The 6375-nt window shown below is 49.5% G+C and overlaps 1 long non-coding RNA gene across 1 annotated transcript; it reads left to right on the top strand.

Moving 5' to 3' along the window:
* The first annotated feature begins 3959 nt into the window (after nucleotides 1-3959).
* On the top strand, nucleotides 3960-4578 carry LOC144455486 (uncharacterized). The gene is made up of 2 exons (XR_013484183.1): nucleotides 3960-4241; nucleotides 4389-4578. It is a non-coding gene; the product is annotated as an uncharacterized LOC144455486 (long non-coding RNA).
* The last annotated feature ends 1797 nt before the right edge of the window (nucleotides 4579-6375 follow it).

Here is a 6375-nt window from a genome sequence, read left to right as displayed (position 1 = left end):
TGGGCCCCGGGGCGCTGCGCCACCTGCGTGGGGGAGGGGCCCAAGGTCAAGGTCACTGGCGGGGTGAAGGGGATCCCGGGGGGGGCGGGGACCCCAGGGGGAGGGGGCTGGGAGGGGGCGGGGCTGGGCGGTAGGAGCTACCCCTGGGCCTCTGGACCGGGGAGCCCCGGGGTCACCTCTGGTCCGACGTCCCACGTCCCAGGGCTCTTCTAAAGCCCTCGGGCTGCCACGTCCCGTGTTCCGAGGGCATCTCCGGCCCCGAGGTCCAGTGTCCTCCGGCCCTTCCCGGCCCGAGGTCCACTGTCCTCCGGCCCTTCCCAGCCCTGTCGTCCTCTGTCCTCCGGTCCTTCCCGGCCCTGTCGTCCGCTGCCCTCTGGTCCTTCCCGGCCCTGTCGTCCGCTGCCCTCTGGTCCTTCCCGGCCCTGTCGTCCGCTGCCCTCTGGTCCTTCCTGGCCCGAGGCCCGCTGCCCTCTGGTCCTTCCCGGCCCTGTCGTCCAGTGTCCTCTGGTCCTTCCCGGCCCTGTCATCTGCTGCCCTCTGGTCCTTCCCACATCCCATGTTCCAAGGATCCTGCTGCTCAGAGACCTTCAGCCGAGGACCTAGGTTGTACTGACCAGGTGGATACAAGGAGTTTTCTCTTGAACATCACAAGAAACCCATCATCCATCTTATCTAAAACCTGGCCCTGTACTGATCAATCAGTTCCTGTTTCCATATTCCTTTGATGGTCTCTTGGGGGGCGTAGGACCCCTCTTTTTCTGAATTCGGGGATTTGGACCTGTTCATTCTCACCCTCCTCCTTGAACTTTCTTAGAAATCAGACGACCGAATGTTATATTGTTTCCTTTTAACTGTCCTTATTTGATGAATTGGTTTTAATATACAAAAGTTGGTCAACCCGGTATTTGGGGTCCAGTCCTAAACTGAGGAGATCTGGTCCTATAGGCATAGATTGCCTTAATGAATAGATTAGTTCGGGAGTCTTTTCTTCTGTCAGCACAGTTCCAAGTCCCTCCCTACCCTGGGTGACCCCCAGGCAAGCCACTGAATTTTCAATTCACTAGAAAACTTTCTAGCTGAAGTTGCAGAAAAGTGAGTGGCTTGCCTCGGTAGGTGGAGCTTTCTCACCTGAGAGTTCCCTCTCCCAAACTGTGTAGAAGTCCCCTTTTAGACCTAAGCTCCCTGAGGGCAGCTCCTGGTAACTTATTCTGCCCTCTCTCTCCTGCCCATCCACAACAACTGTGCATTCCTTGCACGGAGCTGGAATTTATAAATGCTTGTGGAGATGCGTTGAGTGGAGAAGTCCCCTCCTGGGCCTTTGAGCATTTAGTAGTAGAGGTGGGGGTGCTTGGGGCGGATGAGTGGGGCTTGGAAGGCCCGAGCAGAAGGTGGGTGGAAGGCTAAGTAAGGTTGCCTTGCCCTTGCTCCGGGCACGACAAGGAGGGAAAAGACCTTAGTGAAATAAAAGATAACCAAAAACACTGTCTACTGACCGCTAGGACTGCTAGGACTCGGAGTCTGTTGGCAGGCGTGGACACTCTCCCCTCAATGCAGATGGGAACAAATCCCTCTGAGATTTAATCGATGATCTTGAGGGTTGTTGTTTCTGAAAGGGGCACAGGGAAAGTCTAGATGTTTCTTAATCATCCAAAAACTAAAAAATAACTGGGTATTTTTGTAATGAGTAACTTTTCTTAGCCTGCTCATAGCTCGATACGGTTTTGTATTTCCTGTGCTGAAAAAAATGACTCATGAATTAATTGGGCTGATGAAACTTCTCTTGCCATCTGTGTCTGGGAGCTGTCTTTCCTGAAGCCCAGAATGGCCTTCTACATAGATTTTGGTCTATGCTAAGAGACCTCTGGAAATCTGATGCCCGGGTATTAATTGGTAATGAGTAAGCAAGAGCAGCAGTTAGCTCTTGGCCTCTTGAAGAGAGAAGGGATGGCACATAACACTTACTAGCTGTGTGGCCCTGAGCAAGTCACTTAACCCCATTGCCTAGCAAAAACCAAAAAAAAAACCAAAACAAAACAAAAAAACAAAAAAAGAGAAAAGGGATGGCTTAGTCCAGAAGGAAGAAGGTAGAAGGCCCAGGAGAAAGACAGACGGAGAGACAGAGACAGAAAGAGACAGAATTCGAGAGACAGACAGAGAAAGAGATGAAACTTGGTTTAGTGGACTGGGGAAGGCTGAATTTTGAGAGGCTGGCCAGAAACCTGAGCCAGGAAGAGGAACCAAATGGAAGCAACAGGTGTGTGGTATGGTGGGGAGAGCTTGGAATTTGGAGCTAAAGAATTGGGGTTCAATCTCAGCTCTGCCATTTGCTGAGACCTTGATCAAGTCACTTCATTTCTGGGCCTCACTGCCTTCACCACCAAGAGGAGGGTGGACCAGAAGGCTCCCAGCTCCCTTCCGGCTCCTTCCCATAGGAGCTGTTAGCATCTCTCCTTTGAAAATGAGAGTCGGTGGGGCATAACAGATTCCAGGCTTCCCTGTGAACTGGCTGAATTCCTTAACCTCCCAGTGCCTACTCAACTGGACAAGAGTCAGAGTTACAGATGAACTGCTGATCTCCCATAATGACCAAGTGCTTTGTCCTGGTTTTGTTCCTCACAAAACCCTAGTGGGTAGGTTGTTCGAGGGTTATCCTCATTTCACAGATGGGAAAACTGAGGCCCAGAGAAGATTGCCTCTGCAATCAAATACGTCGTTGCCTTTTTTGGCATCTGAGGTGTTTCATTGTCTGTTCCTGAACAATGACCCTTCTGTCTCCCTGAAGCCCTCAATACTCCAGCCAGACTGCCCCCCCCCGGCTTCTTATGGCCCCTGTAGGACAGCCCCCACCTGGCATGTTTTCTCTCCTAACCACCACCTTTTTGAGCCCCAGTTCCCTTTAGGGTCGTGTCAAAGGCCTTTGCTCATTCCGCAGCTGTTAGTGTCCCTATTTTATATTGAGTTTGTGAATCTCCAGTGTTTACCCATCTGGCGCTGGGTAGCACCCAGCAAGACGCTGGTACCTAGGGAGGGGCTTCATTGATTGTCGACTGATAGGAGGGCTGTCTCTTCCTCAGAAAAGTGCTGCTTGGGCCAGCCACCAGTCTGATGGTGACAGGACAGTGCTAGCTGCAGTATCTTATACATAGCAGTGACGTAACAAATGCCTGTTGATCGAGTAATTGATCTAGATGGGGAGAAAAGCAGCAAGCACTCTAGATGGCCGTATGAAAAGCTCAGTAACCAGGATGGGTTTAAATAACAGTTCTGGGCAATGGTAGAGGACTGGTCACAGTGCAGGCCACCCTGACTTACTGTTTTGATTCATTTGTTGTACTGATAAGTATTGCAGGAATGCAGAGGAGGGACCAAAGTCACTGAAAGGACATTGAGAGGCAGAAAGCACTCTTCTGGGCCTCAGCTGTCTGCTCTGTGAAATGAGCCTCCTGTCCCCTCCATCCTCAACGTTCTGGGATGATGTGGGCAGGCTTGCAGGAGGAGCAGGCCCGGAAGGTGGGCAAGTGGAAAGGTGCTGGAAGGCTCTGCATGGGGGGCCTCCAGATCTACATCCCATAGTCGAGGGCCCCAGCTGCTTCAGAGTCCTGGTGGCTGGAGGCAGGGAGAGCCGGGGCAGGGAGGGAAGGAAGGGAAGGCCAGATGCTGTACGCTGGTGCTTACAAAAAGACACACACTTCTCTTCCTCTTCAGGCCTGACCTGATGTTCACTTAAACTCCATTTCACCTGGAAATAAAAGCATGGTTTTTTGTTTGTTTTTGTTGGGGAGAGGACCACACCACATGGATCATGTACTGTACTTTGACCCCCACTACAGATGGATTTGATTCTGGGGATTTATCAGTTTTTATGGTCAATAAGCTAAAAGAAGGGAGGGACCTCCTCCCTCCCCTCCCCCAATCCTTATTCAGAGCTGTGGTTTCCTTCTCATTTCCTGACTGCTAACTTTAAAAAAAAAATCTTTTTTCTTCCTTTTATTCTAAGTATTACTTTAACTTAAAACCTCGGGGCTAGGGGACACCCTGGTCTATTGGAGACCTTTCGAGCCCCTTTCTCACTTGGCCAATGGGCACAATTCTATTTTTTTAAATGAAGCAATGTGGTAGGCTCTGAGGCAGGTATGAAGCTTACATCTAAACCTCCAGCCCTGCTCCTGATGCCTGCCCTGGTGGAGCTTCCACACTGTGAAGAGACAGTGGAGAGAGCCCTGGATTTGTGGTCAGAAGAGGTGGGTTCAAATTCCAGCTTTGCCACTTAGACCTGTGTGACTTTGAGAAAGTCACTTCCCCTTAAGTGCCTCAATTTCTTCATCTGTAAAATGAGAGCATTGGGCTGTATGTTCCTTTGGGTACCCTAATATCTCTCCCATCTCTAGCTCTTTGATCCTGGGGCAGTAGGACAGGACCGCGTCATCCTCTCAGGTTGGAAAAGGACTTTACAAATATCGTATGATCTTCACCAACAGCTCTGAGAGGTTGGTACTATTATTGTAGCCATTTCCAGATGCAGGAAAAATCTGAGACATTAAGAAATAAAAATAACAATAATAATGATCAGCACAATCATCGTTATAGATAGAACTTTAATTTCACCCTCACAACAACTCTGGGATATAGGTGCTATTATTATCCCAATTTTATAGGCAAGGAAACTGAGGCAGATAAAGGTTAAGTGACTCGCCCGGGCAGGATTTGAATTCATGTTTTCCTGACCCTAAGAGCAGCAGTTTCACATTTCAAACTACAAAACTATAATGTGTTAGAAGTGCTTTATCAGACACATGAACCAAATACCAGTGATGTTCAGGGTGTAGAAAGATCCAGGAAGATTTCCAGGAGCAGGTGGCATTTGCTTTTGCCTTTAAAGGACGGGAGGGCGTTTGGGGGAAAGGAATTGGGAAGGGCATCGCAGGAATAAGGCACAGTGCATGCAGCAACAAGGTAGGGAAGTTGTGGCCCCATGCAAGGACCATGAGTAATTCACGTGGCTTCACTTGGCATAGCAAAGAGTAGGATGGGGTAAGGTGATCAACCTTGACTTTAGAGGACCTACGGGGATGCCTACTTCCCTCCTCTCTGCCAAGAAGGGGCTCCTATGGCCACTAAGCATGGCCTATGTGTCCATTTGGTTTGCTTGGCTACTCTTCTTCGTTTTGTTAGGGACTCACTTTGGGAAGTAAGGAAAACACTAATCAAACATCTATTAAAAATAAAACAAATAAAGAGAGGTGCTGTGGCGCCCCATGGAGAAGGGCTCCATTTCCCTTTGTTCAAAAGCCCTTTCTTTAATCAGGGCACCAAGGCCAGCAGCTGGTGGAGGTGGGCTCAGCCTCTGGACAAAGGGCATCAGGTGACAAGCAGCCCCTAACAATCCCTGGCACTAGATCTCTAGCTCTCCAAGGCAGATTGGCCTGGAGGACCCTTTCCACCTCCTCCCCACCAGGGTCAGAAGACTTCATCAGCTTTGCCTTCCTAGATACCCGAGGGATTCTAGGGGTGGAAGGGCCCTGGGAGATGATTCTTGACACAAGAGGATAATAATCTCTAGTGCAGGGAGAGAGATTCTCTACCTACAAACTTCTGTGTTTACCGCTGAGGTTATAGACAGAGGTTAAGTGACTTGCCCAAGGCCACAGAACTAGGAAGGATCTGCAGCAGGATTTGAACTCAGGTCTTCCTGACTGCAGGTCCAGCAACAGCCTGTGCCGCCTAACTTAATTGTAGAAGAGGACACTGGAAGAACGGTAGGGAAATCCAGAATCTCAGATCAAATCCAGGGATCAGCCAAGCTAGAGAACAGGGAGGTCAAAGGACAATCCTGAGTCCTCTGGATTCTTCTGGCCTTAGCATGGGCACTCCCCTTTCTTCTCATTCTGAGTTTTTGAGGAAATGGAGGTGAATCCTACTTCATCACTTTATGCATCTAAAGAAACACCATGAGCAGCTCTGTGCGCCTTGGTATCCCTCAGTGTCCCATGAGGTAGAAGACGGGATGTCTGGGGTTGGGGGGGGGTCAACCAGAAGGATTCTGGGAGCGCCTCCTTCTAGAGATGGAAAGGTTCCAGAGAGGACAGAGGGGACTTTAGAGCAAAGGCGTCAGGTACGAATGGCCAGTATTTATTTACATTCCAGTAAATGGATCACTTCTCCTGGGACATAAGCGGTTTCTTTGAAACTTTATAATTCTCCTCCATTTTGGGCAAGAGTGATATGATGGGTAGACTTCCTCTGAGCCTGCAGGATCTGAGTTCAAGTCTCATCTTTGGCACCTCCTAGCTGTGGAAATCACTTAATCTCTACCTTCCTCAAGCAACTTCCCAAGACTTATTTATTAAATTATAGAATAAGGCATCTTAAACTTTT

The sequence above is a fragment of the Phascolarctos cinereus genome, unplaced genomic scaffold (assembly GCF_003287225.1).
Source record: "Phascolarctos cinereus isolate Bilbo 61053 unplaced genomic scaffold, phaCin_HiC Scaffold_2;HRSCAF=192, whole genome shotgun sequence".
In the NCBI taxonomy this organism is placed as follows: Eukaryota; Metazoa; Chordata; class Mammalia; order Diprotodontia; family Phascolarctidae; genus Phascolarctos; species Phascolarctos cinereus.
The sequence above is the reverse complement of the archived record's forward strand: the minus strand, read 5'-3'. Positions and strand labels throughout refer to the sequence as shown.